The following is a 23,445-nucleotide window of genomic DNA, read 5'->3' on the forward strand; positions in this document are numbered from 1 at the left end:
CCCATCTTAGAAAAAAATTGAACCATCCATTAACAAACTCTTTAGGAAAAACCTCTAGTGCCAGATGGATTCACAGATGAATTTTACCAAACATTTAAAAAAATTAATTCCAATACTATACAAATTATTCTGGAAAAGAGACAAGAAAGAAGGCCTATCAAACTCCTTTCATGACACAGACATGGTGCTGATACCTAAATTAGGAAGAGCCAACAAAGACAAAGAAAACTACAGACCAATTTAGCCAATAAATATTGGTGCAAAAATTTTCAACAAAAAATTGTAATACAAATGCATCATATATTGCAAGGATTCCATATGATGACCTGGTGGGATCAATACCAGAAATGCAAGGTTGGTTCAATATTAGAAAAACTGTCAACATAATTGATTGCATCATAAGAAAATCTACAGAAACCATATGATTATGTCAAGAGATGCTGAAAATGCTTTTTCATAAAACAGTACTCATTGTTATCAAAAACACTAGAGAGCATAGGAATAAATGGGGTATCCCTTAAAATGATAAGCAGTATCTATCAAAAAACCATTAGAAAGCATTATCTGTAATTGATATAAGCTATAAAATTTCCCAATAATATCAGGAATGAAATGAGGATGACCATTATCACCATTATTATTCAATATAATACTAAAAATGTTAGCTGTCACAATAAAAGAAGAAAAAGAAACCAAAGGAATCAGAATAGACACAAAGAATGAAAACTAGTATCCTTTGCAGATGATATGAAGGTATACTTAACCCTAGAGAAGCAACCAAAAACTACTTGAAATAATTAACAATTTTGGCAAAGTTGCAGGATACAAAATAAAACTACATATATCATCTGCATTTTTATGTATTACCAACAGCAAGAGATAAAAAGTACAATTCTATTTAAAGTTACTGTAGACACCATAAACTATTTGGTGGTGGACCTGCCAAAACAAGCTGAGGGACTATATGAACACAATTTCAAAACATTTTTTGCACAAATAAAGTCAGATCCAAATAACTAGAAACACTTCAGTTGTTCCTGCACAAGTCGAGCTAATATAATAAAGATGACAACTCTACCTAAATTAATTTACTTATTCAGTGCCATACCAATAAAACTACTAGAAAATTATTTTCTAGAGCTAGAAAAAATAATATCAAAATTCATTTGTGTTGGGATTGGAAGCTCGATTCCGTGTGGACAGTCTCGGGCGGGTAAAGGTGGGAGCTTCTAAATCTTAGAGCTCTCACGAGACCCTCCCAGGAACGGCAGGGAATCGAGGTGAACCGAGCTATCTCGAGTAATTCCGCCTCTTCCCGTGAGAAACGTGATGGGAGAGAGATCTCCCCGCCCTCGAGATGGTCCCAGATTGGAGCACACCTAGTTACCTAACAGCATGGTATTGAGATGCAAACTGTGTGGCTGAAGGTTAAGTAGGATTGAGGAAGCCTGAAAGCTCTCTTAGCACGTGAGGAGCCAAGAGGACAGTAGGCTCCGCTTCTTTTCTTTCCTCTCTCCCCTCCCCCTCTCTCCCTGCTTGTACTTCTACTTCCAATTCCTTAAGCTTAGCCTCCTTAGGAAATCTCCCCCTCTTCCTCCTAAGGAAGACCCCCCTGCACTTGTAACCCAGACCCTGAAATAAAGCTCAACCCTTGTTCGACTCTGGAACGTCCTTTCTCTCATATGAGCATCTGGTTTTGGCCAGCCGAAGACCTCGGGAGGTGAGGTAAGAAAGACTCGGGTAGCCCACACAGGCCTCTAGGCCTGGCAGTTGGCGCCCCAACAGGGATTGGGAGCGCAGATAATCCTGGATGCTTTTGGGGTACACCTGGAAGGGGCTGTGAAAGAAGCGAGTCCCGAATCCTAGATTCGGAAGGAGAGAAAGTGGAGAGAAGCTTCCCAAACCCTTGGGAAAAGGGCAGAGATGGGGAATCTATTGCCAATAATAAAGCCAGAGGAACAGGAGGTCTGGGCTGAGAAACTTCACAGGGAATGCAGGAAGGCGGGGGTCACAATAGAGTTAGATGACCTCTGAGAATTTTGTAAAAGGATTTGGAAAGTTTCTCCTTGGCTCAAGCAGGCAGGAATATCAAGAGAAAAATGGGGAGCGGTCGGAGAGCAAATGACTGCTTACGAGCAACAATACCCTGGGGAGCTGGAGGATTTAGATTTCCTGATATTCGGTGTAATTAAGAGCCTGCTGGAAGGGCCGGAGAGGCCAGGGCGGGATTGGAATGAGAGTGGAAGGGGAGAGAGGGGAGGGGAGAACACGGGAGGGACAGAGAGTCCAGGCAAGCAGAAAGTTAAGCAGAAAGTTAAGGAGCATAAAGAAAAAATAGACTCGGAGCTCCATCTAGCAGATGGAAAAGGCGAGGCAGGGGAGAATACGCCGTGCCTTCCCTCCGTGCCTCCTTATAACCTGCTCCATTGATCAGACAGTCCAGGGCCACAGTCCAGTTTGGAAAAAGGAATAAGAAAGGCTATAGAGAATGGAGAAGATGTAGGGACATTTCCTGTGCTAGAAATAGCGGACCCCAGTGTCCCCGGTGGCGTTCGAAGGAGCCACATACCCATAGAGTGGAAGAGAGTGGCAACTCTTAAAGAGGCTTATACCAAGCATGGCCCTAATTTACCCTTTGTCATAGCCATGCTTGAGACTCTCAGTGGTCAGTTCGTTCTGACTCCTAATGACTGGAGGAGCTTAGCTAGAGCCTGCCTTACCCCTGGGCAGAATGTGATTTGGGTATCAGAATTTTCTCAGAGGGTAAAGAGCACTACCGGTGGGCTAGGGGCTCAGGCCCCCCAGGCTTATCAGCAATTTACAGGAACAGGGCAGTTTGAGGCTACAGGAAATCAATTAGAGTACTTGGCCGCCGATTATGTCTTGATTGCTGGAATGGCTATTAGCCGCCTCGGGATGAGGTTATCAAATTTTTAGTAAGGGCCATTGCTGTTGCTCTGGAGTCCCCACCCTTGAATTGGAAGTCAGACACCCCGATTTGGGTGGAGCAATGGCCCCTGACTCCAGAAAAACTCCAGGCACTACAACTATTGGTTAAGGAGCAATTAGAAAAAGGAAATATAGAACCATCAAAGTCACCCTGGAATGCTCCTGTGTTTGTTATAAAGAAAAAATCTGGGAAATTCAGGTTCCTTACAGATGTTAATGAAGCATCTGTAAGCACCTGGCAGCAACTATACCTAAGTAAAGAGCCAGTTTGCATCCTTATCAATTTTACCTTAAAGGCGATCCTCGCTAAACAAAGAAGGGGAAAAGGTCCCCTAATACAATCAGAGCTAAGATTAAGAGGCCTAATACAATCAGAGCTTGATACAGCTGTCTCAAAAAGCGCACATACTACTCCAGCTATGAGACATTTTAAGATACTAATATGGGGTCCAGGGTATGTTTGTGTCTCCATAGGAAAAGGTCATGCGTGGATTCCCATTAGAAGGATCCGTAGGTGGGAACCGATGTCGGAGACGGCGGAGACGCAGGAGGCGGAGACCCCGGAGAGCCCAGAGACCCCGGAGAAGGATCATACACTACCTGAGCCTGCTGCTCACAGCTTTAACCTTGCTGCCCAGAGAGGAGGCAGCACTCATCACAACCGCAGACACTGCTGCTGACAGCTTCCCATCTAGGCATCTCTTTCCACCGGCTGAAGGAGGACTTTGATATCACAAACCCAGGACATTGGGGGGGGGGGAGGAGGTGACCAATTTTCCACCTGTATAGATCCATTTGCATGACTGAGGGGGTGGTGATGTAAGGCGCCTACACCAGCTGCTCCTCTTAAAATATGCTTTGGGATTAGTTGATTGCACTTCCCCTGTTGTAACTCAGCCATTTAGTTTCATCTTTGTTTTATTTGATGCCTCCCTTTGTCAGTTGTGCTAGCTGCAGATTTCTGTGTGAATGAAGTCTTGTTGTAGGGTACTCATATGCTAAAGGCCTTCCTAATCCACTCAGCCTCCAGCCACTGTTTGCTCTAGAGCCAGGTGCGCTCCGCGCAAAAGAAAGGGGAGATGTTGGGATTGGAAGCTCAATTCCGTGTGGACAGTCCCGGGCAGGTAAAGGTGGGAGCTTCTAAATCTTAGAGCTCTCACGAGACCCTCCCAGGAACGGCAGGGAATCGAGGTGAACCGAGCTATCTTGAGTAATTCCGCCTCTTCCCGTGAGAAACGTGATGGGAGAGAGATCTCCCCGCCCTCGAGATGGTCCCAGATTGGAGCACACCTAGTTACCTAACAGCATGGTATTGAGATGCAAACTGTGTGGCTGAAGGTTAAGTAGGATTGAGGAAACCTGAAAGCTCTCTTAGCACGTGAGGAGCCAAGAGGACAGTAGGCTCCGCTTCTTTTCTTTCCTCTCTCCCTTCCCCCTCTCTCCCTGCTTGTACTTCTACTTCCAATCCCTTAAGATCTTAGCCTCCTTAGGAAATCTCCCCCTCTTCCTCCTAAGGAAGACCTCCTGCACTTGTAACCTAGACCCTGAAATAAAGCTCAACCCTTGTTCAACTCTGGAACGTCCTTTCTCTCATATGAGCATCCGGTTTTGGCCAACCGAAGACCTGGGACAGGTAAGAAAGACTCGGGTAGCCCAATACAGGCCTCTAGGCCTGGCACATTTGGAAGAACAAAAAGCCCAGAATATCAAAGAAATTAATTAAAATAAATGTTATGGAAAGTTGCCTAGTCACATCACATTTTAAATTATGTAATAAAGCATCAATCATTAAAACCACTTGGTACTGACTAGGAAACAGAGGGGTAGAGCAGTAGAGTATGCTAAGTACACACGCCACAGTAGTCAATGGCCATAGCAGTCTACTCTTTGATAAACCCAGAGACCACAGCTTCTGGGATATGAACTCACTTTTTGACAAAAACTACTGGGAAAACTAGAAAATAATGTGGCAGAAACTGGGCATAAGCAAACTTCTGACAGTGTATACCAGAATAAAGTCCAAATAGGTACATGATCTAGGCATAAAGGCTGATACTATAGATAAATTAAGAGAACAAGTAATATTTTATTTGTCAGATTTATGGAGAATGGAGAAATTTATGACCAAACAAGAGATAGAGAACACTATGAAATGTAAAATGGATGATTTAGATTACATTAAATTGAAAAGGTTTTGCACAAACAAAGCCAATGCAACAAAGATTAGGGGGGAAGTAGAAAAATGGGAAAGAACTTTTGCAAATAGTGTCTGTGATAAAAGCCTCATTTTTAAAATATATAGAGAACTGAGTCAAATTTATAAGATTACAAGCCATTCCCCAGTTGATAAATAGTCAAAGGATGTGAACAGGAAGTTTTCACAGGAAGAAATTAAAGCTATCTATAGTCATATGAAAAACTGTTCTAAATCACTGTTGATTAGAGAGATGCAAATGGAAACACCTCTGAGATACCACATCACACATATCAGATTGGCTAACATAACAAAATAGGAAAATGATAAATGTTGGAGAAGATGTAGGAGAGTTGGAACACTAATTCATTGTTGGTGAAACTGTGAGCTGATCCAACCATTCTGGGAAACAATTTGTAACTATGCCCAAAGGGCTATAAAAATATGGATACCCTCTGACCAAGCAATACTGCTTCTAGGTCTGTATCCCAAAGAAATCATAAAAATGGGAAAAGAATCCACATGTACAAAAATATTTATAGCATCTCTTCATGGTGGTCAAGAACTGGAAATCAAGAGGATGTCCATCAACTGGGGAATGGATGAACAAGTTGTGGGTATATTTAATGTAATGGAATACTATTGTGCTATAAGAAATGATGAACAGACAAATTTCAGAAAAACAGGGAAAGACTTATATAAACTGGTGCCGAGTGAAGTGAGCAGAACCAGTAGAACAATATAAATATTAATAGCCATACTGTGCAAGAAGTTTTTGATAGACTTAGCTCTTCACAGGAATGCAAGGGCCTAAAACATTTCCAAAGGACTCATGATGCAAAATGACATCCATGTTCAGAGAAACAACTGTGGAATCAGAACTATGGAGTCTCTTTTGCTTTGTTTTGTTTTTCTCATGGTTTCTCCCAGTCATTTTAATTCTTCTATGCAATATGACTAATGTGAAAACGGGTTTAATAGGAATGTATATGTAGAGCCCATATAACAATGCATGCTGTCTTGGGGAGTGAGAGAGGGACAAAGGGGGAGAAAATGTGGAATTATGGAGGTGGTTGTTGAAAGCTGAAAACAAATAAATTAATAAATTTGGGAGAAAAAAGAAATAGAGTGGTGAACCAGTAGAGTAAATTAGGTACACAAGAAAAAGTAGTAAAAGACCTAGTAACCTAGTGTTTGATAAACCCAAAGACTTCAGCTTTTGGGACAAGAACTCATTATTTGAGAAAAACTGCTGGGAAAATTGGAAAACAACAGGGCACAAACTAGATATAGCCCAATATCTCACACCATATACCAACATAAAGTCAAAATGTGTACATGGTTTAGACTTAAAGGTTGACACTTTAAGCAAATAAGAAGGGCAAGGAGTAGTCTACCTTGATCTACCAGATCTATGGAGAGGGGAAAAATTCATAACCAAAAAAAGAAATAGAGAGCATCATGGAATGTAAAATAGATAATATTGATTATATTAAATTTAAAAGTTGTTGTTAAAATAAAACCAATGCAACCAAGGTTAGAGTAAAGCAGAACACTGAGAAACAATCTTTACAGTGAGTTTTGCTGATAATAGCCTCATTTCTCAAATATATAGAGAACTGAATTTACAAGAATACAAGTCATTCCCCAATTGATACATGGTTAAAGGTTATGAACAGGCAGTTTTCAGAAGAAGAAATCAAAGCTATCTATAGGCATATGAAGAAGTTCTCTAAATAAATTTTGATTAGAGAAATTCAGATCAAAACAACTCTGAGGCACCATCTCACACCTATCAGATTGGCTAACATGACAAAATAGGGAAATGATACATGTTGGAGATGATGTGGGAAAATTGGTACACTAATGCACTGTTGGTGGAGTTGTGGACTGATCCAATCATTCTGGAGAGCAATTTGAAATAATGCACAAAGGGCAACCAAATTGTGCATACCCGTTGATCCAGCAATATCTGTTCTAGGTGTGTATCCCAAAGAAATCATAACAAAGAGGGAAATATGCAAAAATGTTTATAGCAGTCCTTTTCATGGTGATATAGAAATGGAAATTGAGGGGATGCCCTCGAATGAGGAATGATTGAACAAGCTGTGATATATGAATGTAATGGAATACTATTGCTCAACAATAAATTATGAACAAATAGAGTATGGGAAAAACATCTGGAAAGACTTGTATGAACTGAAACAAAGTGAAATGAGCAGAACCGGGAAAACACTGAACACAGTCTCAGCAACATTGTGTGATGATCAGTTACAAATGACTCAGCTTTTCCCATGGAGATCAAAGTGTATTTTATTTTCTTTGTGTTTTTTGTGTGTTTTTATGTTTCTTCTTTCACAGTAATATAGAAACTACATATTTCTAATATATAGAAATAGTCTAATATATAGACTAATATAGAAACATGTTTTACATGATAGCACATATATAACATCAAACTGACCACCATTTTCAAAAAAAGGAGAGGGGAGTAAGGGAGGGAGAAAAATTTGGAACCCAAAATCTTGTAAAAATGAATGTTAAAAATTGTCTTGACATGTAATTGGGGAAAAATAAAACACTACTTTAAAAGAAGAAATTGGAGCTATTGATAGTTATCTGAAAAAATGCTCCACTCACTTTTAATTAGAAAAATGCTAATTAAAACAACTATGATGTACTATCTTATATCTATAAGATTGACTCATATGATAGAAAAGGAAAAAGACAAATGGTGGAGGGGATATGGAAAAATAAGGACACGGATGGACTGCTGTTAGTGTCAGAACTTATCTGACCATTCTGGAGAATAATTTGGAATTCTTTTCCCAAAAGCAACAAAATTATGCGTTCCCTTTGACCTGTCAATGCTGGTACCAGGTTTATACCCCAAAGAGATCAAAGAGAAAGGAACAAGGACCTAAATTCCAAAAATATTATACCAGACTTTGTTGTGGCACAGAATTGGAAATGGGGGAATGTTCTTCCATTGGGGAAGGGTAAACAAGTTGTGATATATAATTGTAGTGGAATACTCTTGTGCTGTAAGAAATGATGATCCGGATAGTTTTGGAAAAATCTGTAAAAACTTACATGAATTGATACAAAGTGAAATGAGTAGAACCAAGAGAACACTGTAACAGCAATATTACATGATGATCAACTGTGAATAACTTAGGTATTCTCAACAATTGAATGGTTTAAGACTATTCCAAAGGACTTCAGATGAAAATGCTATCTGCCTCTACAGAAAGAACTGATGGAGTCTGAATGCAGATTGAAGGATATTTTTTTCCTTTGCTCATTATTCTTTTTGAGTTTTTTGTTTGTGTTCTTTTTCACCATGGCTAATATGGAAATGTTTTGCATGTATGTACATGTATAATCTATATCAAATTGCTTGCCTTCTCAAGGAAGGGGGAGAGGAAGGAGGGAGAGAGATAATTTGGAACTCTAGATTAAAAAAAAATTAACAAATGTTAATTTTTTGTTTAGAAATTAAATGTAAAAAATTATAATTTTTTTATAAATGCCATCACATATTTCCAAAAAAAGGTAAAACAGATATTAGCAAACCTCTATTGTGAGAATCAAAACATTGATTTCATCAACTAAAAACACCAGTATTACCTGGAAAAGGCACAACATCAGGAGGCCACAGTTTCCTCGTCTGTAAAATGAGGGAGTTAGTTTTTATGGCCCCAAAAGTTCCTTCCAGTTCTGAATATAGAAAAGACATCATGGCATAGTGAGTAAAACACCAGAGGAGGAGTTAGGAATTCCTAGAGTCAAATCCTGACTCAACACTTACTAGCTGTGTGACCCTGAGTAAGTCACAAGCTCTCAGTCCCTCAGTTTTCTCATGTGTAAAATGGGGATAATAATCACACTTCTCACAGGACTGTTATGAAGATCAAATAAGAAAACACCAATGAAATGTTATGGAAGTATTTAAGAGGCACGATCATGCTGGTAGTCACTCTGTACCTAGACAACATAGGTGCAGGGCTAGGTGATTTCAAAGTCCCTTTTGAACCCTAAATGCTGTGGTCAAGGACCAAATGAAATTTCATGTAATAAGGAGTGCACCAGCGCATTACACCAAGAAATAGCAATACTGCCAGAAGCAAGAAAGACTTGAACTGCCTTCAAAGAGCTTATATTCTGAAAGGAAGCAGAGGACAATTGAGGGAGTGCTTGCCAATGAGGATCATTGGACAGGAGAATCAGAGAGAGTAGAGTCATGTGGAAATGAATTGGATCCTTTCTAATAATGATAGTGGTGATTTCATGTATGTTCTCAGATCTAGAATAGAAATACAGATGGGAACAGGGAGCACTTTCACATGGTCAGGAAGGGGGCAAGAAATGAAGTGATAGTTCGGATACTGCGAAAGAGAAAAGCTCAGTCAGAGCCCAGGGTCCCACGTGTGAGACCCTTCCCCATTATTCCCAGTGGGCATGGGAAGGCATGGGAATAACAGCCTTGGGTTACACAGAGGGATGCCAAAACTTTGTATATGAATGTGAAAAAAAATGTTTCAGAGTATTGACATTTCTGTACAAACACATTAGTTAATCACAACCATAACTAGGTAATTGGGGTTCTGGATTGCTCAGTGAAACAGCTTCACCTGGCATATGGACATGTAACAGAGAAAACGCTATTGAAAACTGAAGTTCTTGCAGGATTGAATGCTTTTACAGAAGTGGAGAGAAGATTGCACTTCTAAGTGGGAGGAGATAACTGAGAGAAAAAGCATGCCTCTTGGTGAGGCTGTGGTCATTGTGGCTTGAGAGTTCACCTGAGTCATAGCTGGCTCATGGTTGGGGTAAACGATAGGAAGCTCCCCCATGCTGTAGGTGCATTTTATGTGTCAGCACCCAGAGATACGACACTAGTTGCCCCACTCTAGCTCTTGTTCTGCAATCCATGAATTCTTCCAAACACATTAGCCACAGAGCATCTCTTGAAGTCAGTTAAAATGTATTCCTCTTTGGGACTTTGGCTGGATGGGACGAACATCTTCAGCTCTTATTTATGCTTACCTTCTTTGACACAACTAATTTTAATAATTAAAGGCCTCTTTTCCTCCAGCAGGAGCACCTAGCATTCTTTCATAATTCATGGGTTTGGGAAAAGTTTAATATTGCATGGCTATGAATGAGCTTACCACAAAACAGGCTAACAAGCCATCTGCTTCATGACACAGACTTCCGTAAATGTCATGAAACTTTATAGTACCATAAAATGTTGCAACAAGATGAGGAAAAAAAGAAAGCTTTCAGGAGTAGGAAGATTCTCTTGAACTTTGGAGCTCCTCTTAGCTAGATCTTGTATACTGAAATCATAGCAATAAATGACTTTCTGAGAATGAGAAGTTGACTGTAAACTCTAGGAGATATTTTGGCCATGGCTTCCATAATCCCATTTCACCACCATAGATCATTATGATTCCTAACCCTGCTGTGTTTAGAGAGCCCATGAGTTTTAAAATTGCCCTTTGGAGAAACCTAAGAAAGTAAGCAAAAGTAAGTGTGCATCCATTTTCTTAGTAGTCAATAGTAAATGATGGAAATTTACAATTCACCCTATGGAGTAGGGATATTTTTTAACTCTTTAGGAAAATTAATGTTTCAATGGACCAGTTGCTTACTCCAAAGGTTACTTCCCCAAGATAAACCTTTCTATTTCCTTCTTACTCACATGATGAAAAAGAACCTTGATTAAACTCATTGATGAGGAAAAAGTGCTTTAAATTTGTCATCACCCAAGAGAGGTAGCCTCCACTGTGATTTGGTTCTTAGAACTCAGCATTAACCAATAAGCCATAAATAGTTTTTTAGTGGGTCATGGCATGGTCCATTCCTCAGCCCTTTCATGTTCTCATCACTGAGCCAGATTTTATCTGAGCCTTTGGAGGGTAGTGGCTTTTTACTCCCCACTCAATGAATTACCATGTGTTTAGGCTAGGGAGAGACATGGGATTGATGGCATCATTCTACGGGGAATTTTCAGATGAAGGACATCTGATATTCAGGTCAGCACTTTCTCTGTGACCAGGTGCCTGACTGATTATAGTTGTAGAGAATTGCCTAGCATGGGTGCCAAACTTATAGCCTAGGCAGCAAGTCCCAGCAAAACTCTTCAGTAGCCTGAACCAGTTTAAAAGTTAATTGAGAAAAATCTAACAAAATAAAAATGCAATGCAATGTAGAAAATGCTAATTTATGATTTTCTAAGTCAATATATGACCCACAGGGATCTGTTTCTTTTTAAATAATAGTTTATTTTTCCCCAGTTACTTCTAAGAATATTTTTAACATTATTTTTTTAATTGAGTTCCAAATTTTCTCTCTCTCCTTCATCTTTCTCTTGCCTAAGACAGTAAGCAATTTGATATAGCCTAAATGTGTTCAATCATGCAAAACACATTACCATATTAGCCATGTTGACAAAGAAGACAAACCAAAAGGAGTAAAGGGAGAAACATACACACACACACACACACACACACACACACACACACAAATACAAAAAGTGACTAGGATGTCAACACTGACCAAGAGCAGTGAGAACTAAACAGACATTGCCAAGGTCATGTAGCCAATATGTCTCCAAGAAGGAATGCGGGCTCAGGTGATTTCCTCATTATCTCTTCCTTTATGTTGACATTGTATATGGTTTACATCTATTTACATACATGTTCTCAACCTCTCTGCATAGAATATGAGCTTATTAAGAGCAAGGCGATGGTGGTGATGATCTTTGTATTTCTTGTGCCAGAAAAGAGCTTGAAATTTTGTAGGCACTTACCCTAACTTGTTGATGGAATTTGCAAATTCTACAAGCCCAGAAATTCATATTCATGTGACCCCAATGACTTATGTGGTAAATATTTCCATGGGCACACAAGAGAGAAGCAACCAATAAACCACAAATATACCATGGCTAAGCAATTCTGCAATGGTTTGAGTTTTATGTACTAATAATGTTCAAATCCCAGCTTCCAGGACTCAGTGTACTGTATCAGCAATAATGAGGAAAACTATTGAAACTCATTAAGGAACTTACTAATCAGACTGTTAATTGAGGCTATCTGCTTCCTGTTATACAAAGACAAGTTAAGCAGGTTACAACACTTCTCAGAAAACATCTCCTGAAACAAGTCAAAATGAATGACAAATAAAATCGAATTTCCTTTGCAGTTGATTTTTTCACCCCGCCGTATGTAGAAAAGCACCAGCAAAGGAAGCATTCATTACTTGGCAATTCCCAGAGAAATCCCTAAACCACCAACAATATCTTCTAACAACCTTTTAATTAGAAGTAAACTCATTTTAGTGGAAATGGCAAAATTTGGTCTATTTCCAGAGAGCAAGAAAATACATATGGGAACAAAATAAATGAGACCTAGAAATCATCTTCTGAAGAATGCATCCTGTAGGCTACATTGAAATGATAAGAATTGTCTGCCTGGGTTTGGCTAAAGTTAGTCTCTGGATTCTGAATGGCTGATAGAGCAGAGAGGAAAACTGAAGGAACAGTAGGGAAAGAGTGAAAGTAAAAAGAAATGAGGAGAAATTCTAGTCACAGAATTTTCCTGAGTCTCTAGACTCGCTTTCCAATCAGTCCCTTTCCTATCTACCCGAAAATGTGCCATTTGCATATGACATCTTGCAGATGGCTCAGTGGTCACAGAAATGAGACATTTATCTTGTTCAAGGGTACCAAGGGTAGTGATGCAGGTGTTTATTTCCTGCCTGGTTGTTTTATTTTTAAGGATAGAATTTCCTATAGTCATCCCTCCCTCCAAAAGAAACAATTGGAAGAACTCGAGAATCTTGATAACTCCTATATTCACAAAGTTTTTCACTCTAGCCCAAGTTAAAGGGACAAACGTAACATAGAAATGTTAGTTTGGGAAGCTGAATGACCTTAGAAATGACCTAGCCCAATCACCTCATTTTATAGTTTGGAGAACCAAACCCAAGAGAGTGCCACATACTAAGTATTGCCATGACCAAGATGGAACCGAGATCTAGTGTTCTTTCCAATAAGATAATAAATGTCTGCTAAGATATTGTTTCATCCCCAGCAGAAGGTAAGAGAGAGAAGCATCCTGTGTTGCTAACATCCAGCCAACCCCACATATCTATCATGGTGCAACCAGTACCTGCAAATATATGAAGTTAGTGGGGTCTAAACTAGTTAATGAAAAGTGATCTGCTTTCAGCAGCATACAAGCTTTTGATGGGCACATTTGGGGTCTGACACAGTGCCTTGCATTAATAAAGAAATTAAGAATTAAGAAACGACTAGCTGGATTAGACTGAGGCCCACACTTCTATATTATGTGTGAAGTGGGAATTGCTCTTCTGATCACATTTAAGTGTTAAACTTAATATGATAAATGAAATGACTTGCCCATGGCCACACAGCTGATAAGTGTCAGTGACTGGATTTGCACCCAGATCTCCCTGAATCCAAGTTCAGTACTTGGTCCACTAGCTCTCCCAGAAATACAACCCAAGATGAAGTCTTCCATCCAGGGGGAAGGGAGGACTAGATACCACATTCCATGTGAGGAAATAGTCCTACTTCAACATTCCTATGGATCCTCAGATGGGGACATTCCTTCTGGCAGTGCACATCATAACTGATCAGTGTGTGTCTGTCTTATACAGCTCTCATCTATTTATTTCCAAATGTCTGACAAAGGAATCCAACCAACACAGTAGGGCTTTTACTGACATTTTCTTGACAATACATTGCCTTCTCTCCACTCAGAACCACTACTCTATTTAAAGCCCTTGTCATCCCCAGCCTGGAATTTTGCAAGAATTAGGCTGCCTATCTCAAGCTTCTCACCACTCCAAGTAATTATCCAATCAGCTGCCAAAGTGACTTTCCTAAATTGTACTCCTGACTAGTTCATTGACTGGTACAACTCTAGCCCCATCCAATACATGTACGCTAAGACTAATAACACTAAAAGACTGGACATTATCTCATTCCCCAGTTTCTTCATGCATTGAAATGGTTAGAGTGAAAACTACTTTAATGTTGCTGCCCCTCATCTTCATTACATAACTTAGAAAGTACTCTCATTTCCCTGGGCTTGTCTGTGCTCCCCTGTGCATGACGTTACTGTCCCACATTGGTGACAGCTGGTTCTTTGTCTAAAATTCTAGATAACTTTGAATACCACAATAGGCAGCTTGGTGTGCCCCAATCCTAGAGCTCAAAGTTACATAGAATTTTAGACACAACATTCCACTCCCACCTCCCCATGATCTGTAATTGTTCACTTGCCCCACCGTCCTGGAATGTTACCACTTCTTACCTCCATTTCTCATCTTTGTTTTCAGCTTCTTGCAGTTGGAGGCAGCTGGTGACTCAGGGTGTAGAGCCTTTGACCAGAGATCAGGAAGACCTGAGTTCAAACTTGACCTCAGCCACTTATTAGCTGTGTGACTCTGGGCAAGGCATTTAACCTTCATCTCCCTCATCCATAAAATGAGATAATAACAACATCCACTCCCCAAAGTTGTTGTGAGGATCAAATGGGATAATATTTGTAAAAAAGAAAAAAAAAGGCAGCATAGTGTGTGGCACATAGTAGGCACTGTATAAATAAATGCTCATTCCCTTTCCTGTTAGCCTCCCATAAGGTTAATGGGATGTAAGGTCTTCCCCACCCATTAACAAGCCTCACATGGAGCCCTAGAGCAGAACTAATTAGGTTTTGGCCACAGGGATTCCCAAACCTTCTCAATTAAGTGCTGATTTTCAAACTTCTCAGCATGAAGCCAGCCAATTGCCCAGTCTTTGATAGGAAATAATATATATTGTATTGCTTGGAGGGAAAGGTGTGGACAGAGAGAGAAACAGGAAGAGAGAGAAATGGGGGGAGGGAAGAACTTGCCTAGGGGAACTTGCTTGTGGGGAGGCTTGAAGGAGAAAAATGTCAGGGCTCCCTGGACTGGTGATGAGTACCTTATTAAATCTTGCCTTCTGGAATCCCAATAGGGATGTTTCAAGTAAATATTTTGATTTTGTCTTGGAGGAAGAGAATTTGTTATATTTTGTGAACCAACCATAGAGATGCACATGTATATTCATTGGAGCTGCTATGAGCATCACATTGGCATTACCCCCCTCCCCACACAAGGCTAAACTCTCCTGCTGTCTCCTTCAACAGCTTTTTTTTTTATTTCTTAGATTGTTATCTATCATCTGCCATCAAAATTATTTTGTATTATATAGCTATGTATATATGTATATGTGTGTATACTCATCTCTTTACGTGTTGTGTCCCTGATATCCTCTGTGACTTTAATGTAAAATCCTTGAAGGCAAAAATTATTTTGTTTTGATCTTTCTATCCTTATCCCAATATCAGTCACTTGAAAGTAATTTAATCAATTATAATTGAATTAAATAAATTGATTGAAACCATTACTTGGACCAACATCCACCAGAGAACAACTTTGAGGTGTAACCATGGTGTAGAAGTGACTAATGATCCTTAGATCCTGTATCTGTCTGAAAATCAGAGGCTTAGACAGATCTACCCACATAGAAAGCCTTCAAAAAGATGCCAGCGATGAACTGGGCCCTTGCATCTTAAGGACTGCCCTTGTCAGGAGGAGTGAGGAACTTCTGGCTGTCACAGTTCATACAAACAAGCCATCTGTTGGATCTTACAGGTCTGTGTTCCTGTAATAAAAGTAAACCCATTTGTATATGGACAATGTATTTAGTGTTGCAGTGATCCTCTTGGACAAAACAGCAAGCAACACAAAGAGCTTTTGCTCTAAACACATCTCTACACCGTGTTCTAAAACTACAGTCCTCTAAGAAAATGGAAGGTCTGTTGAAGAGAGAGAACGTTTAACAGCCAGGAAGGAGGATGAGACGAGCCCTAAAGAAAATCACAGGTTATGAGAGGTAGAGATGATGCTGTTTTCTCTGCTGTTAGATCACGTTCTTTGAGAGCAGGGACTGGTTTTGGCCTTTTTTATGTATTCCCAGGACTTAGCACAGGACTTAGCACATAGTAGGTACTTAAGAAATATTAATTAATTGATTGATGATGTGAGAATGCATTCTATGCAAAGGCATGAATACTGAAGATAAAATGTCATGTATGAGAATTACTATTCAGGCCAGTTTGCCTTGGTAGTGGAGTACATGAAGAGAAGCAATAGCAAGTAGGTCTAGAAAGTCAGATCTGAGACAAAATTGGGAAGACTTCAGATGCCAAGCCAAGGGCTCTGAATTTTATGCCAGTGATCATTTTTGAGCGTGGCAGTGCCATGATAAGATCACTGCCTCAGTAATATTCTTTGGCAGCTGTGTAGAGGGTAACTTGGTAAGGGGAGAGACTGGGAGCATGTAGACCAAGTAGGAAGCTATAGTACAGGTGAAAAGTGATGAAAGTCTGGAAGAGAGTGCTGGCCCTTTGAGTGTCTTCATGTGCCCAACACTGCCTGAAGTGGCAGAGGAACACAACACTGGATGAGTGGAGCTGAATTGAAGGGGAGAGAAACATCCCTGGCCTGTCCCTGGCTCCCTCCATTGATGGTGGATAGAAAACAGCCCTAGCCCTTCCTAGACTCTATTGCCAACCAAACTGTCCCCTGGGAGATTTGAGTCTGGCAGCCCTTTCCCCATGCTGCCTTGATTCATGCATACCTGTTCTTGTGACAGCAGAAATATATAAAAAAAAAAAAACCTTGAAATAAACCTTCACAAAAGCCCTACAGTACAAGGATAAAGCAATGCCCTGGGGTACTTCAAGCACTCAGTTACACAATTGAGCGAGATGAAAGGAAGCCAATCTTGTGGATGGTCATTCTGAAAAGGCCAGATTATCCTGCCATGTGCCTTCCCTATGGATCACCAATTTACTACTATTGTTTAGCTTTCATCGAGAACTGATAACATACTGTGCACTACAGAGAACCTGGAACCAACTGGGTCTTTGTGTTCTACCAGTGTGCAAAGGAGATATGCTTAGGATGGATCTGTTCTTGGTCATTAGGGAAACATTTGTGCACACAGAGATTTTCTGTGTGTTTTATTCATAAGGAAGCAGAAGGAGGCAGTTGGCCCCAACAAACCCCACTCAAGCCTTCTGCAACTTGAATCATCCATCACTGGAGGAGTTGGGCTAATGTAAACATTTGGCTTTCAACTAGAGGTTGTAGAATCCAGCAAGTGTTGCTTGTAAGTCATTGCTGAACTATTAATTCCAAATTAACAATGTTCTGAGGTTGTTGTCAGCTAAACAGGCCTTTTCCCTACTAGCCCAGCCTCCTCCTCACACTTAATGAAGGCCATCCATTCAACCCCCTTGTTGGGATGGGAGCAAGTAGAAGCCCTGGGCTCTAGCCAATGTAACCAGACTCTTCTGCCCTGAGACGTTCAGGGATATCAGGAGGAACCAGAAGGATTGGCAGCAGAGGGCAGAGAGGCAGATTTAGTAGACTATACTCCTGGTTACCATTTAGCCAAAGACTATCACAGTAATATGAAGTGTAGCATACATATGGGCCTATTTATAGATGAGAGCCAGTCTGGGACACTTGGAAACTTTGAGTCTCCAGACCAAAACTGAAAACCTGCTTCTGACTCGTACTTCCTCTGGTGCTACAAGCACTTCCTTGTTCCTCAGTTTCCTCATCTGAAACATGAAGACCATAGACGTAATGACAATGAGACAGAACCCCTTTGTGTATCTTCTGAAGTCCCTCCTAGCTCAGTATCTATGATCTTCTGGTGTAAGTCTGTGTATGTATAGTAAGTGGGTTGTTTCTGAATATCTACCTGTCAACAGACTGCCGTATAACGATGAGGTACGGTAAGGCCAACCATCAAGATCGCGAGGAGGACAGCGAGCATTCACACGGCGTGCTGAGGCAGGCGAAGCATTTGATCAATAGCATTTATTAGAAGATGAGCCGCCAAGGGACAATTTTTTATATTTGTTTTATTCTGTTTCTTGTCACCAAAAGTGTTGACTAAGGTGAAAGTCTTGTAAGCCACATTCTTTGGGAGAGGAGCAAGCCAATTAAACGCAAAGTCTTTGAACACATATATCAGAATACACATGTGAATATTCCAACATAAATATAAGATTATAGACACAAACAATAATAAAATAATGGATGCATATAAGCATATCGAAAGAGACGGAGAGAGATAGAGAGAGGGGCTGGACAGAGAGACTTCTTTCCAATCCAGATCTTGTGGCTATTATTAAGGGGAAAGATTGTTGAGGGAAGGAAGTCCACACCTGTTATCATTAGAAGTAGTGACTGCTGACTAACTGCCATCGGGAGGAAAATGGGTACAAGGACCTTGGGAGTGGTCGTATCCTCCGAAACCACTTGTCCTGCTTCCAGCACAAAACTCAAAATCATCATCCAAGAGAAAGCTTCTATAAAGAAGAATTCAGTCATCCCCACCAATGGTCAACCAAGTGGCACCCACAGAGTAGGCAAGACAGACTGGTGGAGAAATAAGAGGCACCATGTGCCAGACAAAGCAAATGACCTCTATCAACTTGACTCTAAACTTAACCTTTTAGACTTTATTGGAGATAGCCCAGATCCCTGAACCCAAGAACCTGACGAATAAGAATGCCTCCAGCCCAGTGCCCCCATCCACCATCCTGGAAGCCATCCCTATAGAAATTTAGCCTCAGAATGAACTGCTATAGCCACAGCCACCAGAGACCTAGAAAAAGAAGTCCTTGCTGCCAAAGTCCTTGTCACTGTCAAATGGTCCAACACCAGAAGCTCAGATAATTTTCTCAGTGGAGATGACATTAAAGAAGAGGCCTGACCATGTGCCCTTTCAGCTGATTCCCCAAAGTGATGGCATCAAAAGGGGAGCACCTGGGGAATGACACCATCAGAATGGGAGCAGGGACTATCACAACTTTCTTTTGGAATCCTCAGCACTTAACACAGTGTTTGGTGTATAGCAAGCCCTACCAAATGGTTTTTCATTCATTCATTCCCTATGATTAATCATCTAGAGAGTTGTCTGGGATAAGGTGATTTGCTCAGGGTCATAAAAGCCAGTCTGAGTCAGAGCGGACACTTGAATCCCAGTTTGGTGTCTCCGAAGCCAGCTGCTCTCGTTTCACTCTAGAGCTATCCAAGTAGCCACTCCCCCCCCCCAAAAAAAAAAATAAATCAGGAAAATATTGACACATGAAGAAAGAAGAAAAAATAGGTAGACAAATAGACTTTAAAAGGCAACACTCTTAAGATGCAGCCATTTTAGAGGCAGGAGGTCCCTTCAGGTCCTCACTTAAGACTTACTGATTTTTGCTTTTCTCACATTTCTAATAAAATCAACTACTTGTTTTCCAAGCCTATAGTGAATTAGAAGGAGACCATTGGAAGTTTGGAGATGTTCTGCTACATATAAATAAGTGAAGTCAGTAGGAAGGGACAGCTGAATATTTGATAACAACAGATGAGATAGAGAAATTTTACCTAGCAAAAGCAGTGCCCGAATGCAGAAGCAGCCCTGCACTATGTTATTTAGAAGTACAGCCATACTTGCCTTCAAGTTCTTAGATGGCATCCATGTGTTAGAGAACCATAAGACACTGACATGATCTAAATTACCATGAGATGCCACCTGTGATGATTTTACTCTGTTTAAGCAAGATACCTGATGTCACAGTATGTAAACATATCATGTAAGACCATTAAGGAAGCACCTAGGTGGGGCAATGCTCAGAACTGGGCTTGTACCCAGCAAGAACTGAGCACAGATCCAGCCTCAGATGCTTACCAGCTGTGTGATCCTGGCCAAGGGGCTTAATCTATGTTTGCTTCAGTTTCATTATCTGTAAAATGGGGATGCTTTCAAAGGTGGTTGTGAGGACCCAATGACATAAGAATTGTAAAGCTCTTAGAACAAAGCCTGGAACATGGTAGGTGCTATATAAATGTTCCCAGTTATTATCACACGGTACGTCAAAAATCCAGTCATTAAAATGATCATGAAATCACAACATAGAGCTAAGAGGGCGCAACTGTGACTGAGTGAATCGTCAAAAAGAATCGCTTTATTTTTTTCATATAAGAGATTTGATAAAGGATGGAAGGAAGAAAGGAAGGAAGGAAGAAAGGAAGGAAGGAAGGAAGGAAGGAAGGAAGGAAGGAAGGAAGGAAGGAAGGAAGGAAGGAAGGAAGGAAGGAAGGAAGGAAAGGAAGGAAGGAAGGAAGGAAGAAGAAAGAAAGAAAGAAAGAAAGAAAGAAAGAAAGAAAGAAAGAAAGAAAGAAAGAAAGAAAGAAAGAAAGAAAGAAAGAAAGAAAGAAAGAAAGAAAGAAAAGGGAAGGAAGGAAGATGAGAGGAAGGGAGGACAAGAGGAAAGGAGGAAGGAAGGAAAGAAATAAGAATTGGTACCTCTTCTGAAAGACGTTTGTTTTAATATCATCTATTCCCTGAACGCACACAAATTCGCATGCACTATGAAAAGAGAAATTACCAAACAAGTTCAAAATTCATAACTATTTATTAATCACACATGATGTGTCCACAATATCCAATTCTAGGACCTGTTATCGTGGAAGCAAACTAATCCCTGACCATAAGGACCTTTCAGTCCAATAAAAGACCATGCATTTCAATGTGCTTCCAATTCAGGGACTCAGTGAGTTCAGAGGAGAAATGGAGGATTAAAAATTTATATATTAAAAAAGATGTAAGAAAGAGTTAGTAGGGGGAAGCCAGAAGTCCCCATTTATCTGAATCCATATCTCCGTCACCTAGCATAATGACTGGCATATGGTAGATGATAAATGCTTGCTGTTTGAGTGAATAAATAATTGAATTTGATCATGCAAATCTATGCATTTTGGTTTTTGCAGAGCAAAATGAATTTCTGGTTGTAAGACATTTAGCAATTAGCAAGATGAGGTTATGATTGCTCTGACCAAATTAAAAAGGAAAGAGGGAAAAATAAAATTTTTAAAAATTGAGGTACAGAACTACAAATCTCCTTTATTAGGGAAAAGGAAGAAAATTACTGCTCTGTGAGGTCTCCAGTGCTCTGACCATTATCCAGCCTAGCAACAGCATTATATGAAAAATGGCTACAACCTACTTAATTACCTTCTTTAATTACTATGAGGTTTGCAGCAGCAAGAGTATCACACATGGGTCCACTATAGGCTTGCTTCAAGATCTGGAGTGAAACGAGGTTTTCCTTTAAAAACAAATAAGCCCAGTAGGAAACTGAAACATCGCCAAGGAGAGAGCAGAATGTCACCTGACCCACATCTTCATATTCCTTTGGCTACGTGTCAATTTCCCATTTTTTCCCCAGAGAAACCCTCTCAAAGTGTTCGCTTTGAATTCAGCAACTATGATGCTAATAACACAATGCAACCAATGTTTATTAGATGCCCAAGAGGGAGGCAGGCGCCTTGCCATATTAGAGACAGAATGGGTCTCAAGTTGGACAGCTCCAGAATCAAGCAGGGGCCTGATCTATGGTGCAGTGGTTAAAATACTGGACTTGCGGTAGAAAACCTCAGTTCAAAATGTCGACATTTGCTAGGTATGTGACCCTGGGCATAGTCCTTAATCTTCTGCAGACTCATTTTTCTCATCTATAAAATAGGTTGTTGTGAGAAACATATAATAGATGCAAAGCGCTTTGCAAACCTTAAAGCAGTTTATAGATGATGAAGGATGATGAAGAAGCCCCTCAGTACCCATGGCAAATCGAAGACACTAAGTTAAAGCCCCATTTCCAGTCATCATTGGAAGAGGGAATCCCTTACTGGGGAGCTGCCTAGGCCAAAGAAATCATAAGTCAGGCAGAAATAAATATGCTGAAGGCAGAACTAATTCCATCAGCGTGGTGGAGGGAAGGGAGGGAGGGAGCTATGCCCCTAAAAACCTAGCACTCCTCTATTTGGATTTCACATGTAAACAAACAAGTGAGCACAAAGTACCGACATAAGACTCCGTGTGGAGTTCTGGGCTCAGGAAAACCCCTACTTCTGTATCTTGGATTCATATACACAGACACACATGCATGTGTACATGCATACTGCATACGTACATGTGCACGAATTATTTTACATATATGCATATATAAAAGCACTTAAATATATACATAGATTAATTCATACATATTCATTTTTGCAGGTGGTCCTAAAAGTCTTAGTTCAGTTTTAAACTTCAGTAACATGAGGACACATGTGCTTCCATATGTATACATGTATATATGTGTGAATAGTGTATTAAAAATGAACACAATGCACTTCAACACCTTCCTTAATTATTCAGACAGAGTGAAAGAGAAAGGGAGAGAGGGAGAGAGAGAACGTTAGTTTTTGGTTCCTCCAGAGGCAGCCATGTAAAACGATGCAAGATGGGATTACTATGCTGTCCCAGGTGCTATGGATATTGAGTATCATGGGAATGTTAATTATGACTCTAAAACAATGTGGCATTTCACTTTCCAGCCTGGAATCCTGCTCTGTCAGGTCTGCTCTCCTGGGAGTCATTGTTCTAGTAAACTCATCTTTAGAATGTCACCCTCTTCTGAGCATCACTGACAAGTCACCAGGCCTTTCCTCCAGGACTGGTAAACCTGCTCTTCAGAAAGCTGATAGGTCCTACAGAATGGTTATTCCCCCACTTTGTCGGTTAGACAGTAACAATAGAAAACATATACCTGTCTGCTATTGGAGGGGGGAAGTAAAGGGGCATCTCACAAATAACAATAATAATTGTTGTTGATGATAATGAAGACGAGTTGGGTGACAGCAGCCCCGCTTGCTGAGGTACTCCATTAAAGAGGCAGTCTGTTAACATGGAAATAACACTAGCCTTGAAATCAGGACAGACTGGGTTAGAACCCAGGGCTGTGTGACCCTGGGTAAATCACTTCAACAATCTGAACTTCAGATAATTCACCAGTGAAATGGTAAAGAGAATGAATGCCAGCTCTACTTCAGTCACTGTACCAGTTCTATTCTGTGCTTCAAATGCTCGCCTCCACCTCATCTCCAGTGCTTCAAATCACTGGCTTTCTGTAAAGTTCAGTCCCAATTTCATTTCCTGCATAACACCTTTGCTCACTCTGACCTAGATGCTGGTGTCTCCCTCAATTCCAGAAGTTACCTTTTGAAATAATCAATCAATCAATAAGCATTTTTAAGTGCCCACTATTTGTCAGATGCCTTACTAAGCTCCAGGGACACAAAAAGAGGCAAAAGACAGTCCCTACCCTCAAGGAATTTACAATCTAAGG

This window comes from Notamacropus eugenii, chromosome 2 (genome assembly GCF_028372415.1).
Source record: "Notamacropus eugenii isolate mMacEug1 chromosome 2, mMacEug1.pri_v2, whole genome shotgun sequence".
NCBI classification, from domain to species: domain Eukaryota; kingdom Metazoa; phylum Chordata; class Mammalia; order Diprotodontia; family Macropodidae; genus Notamacropus; species Notamacropus eugenii.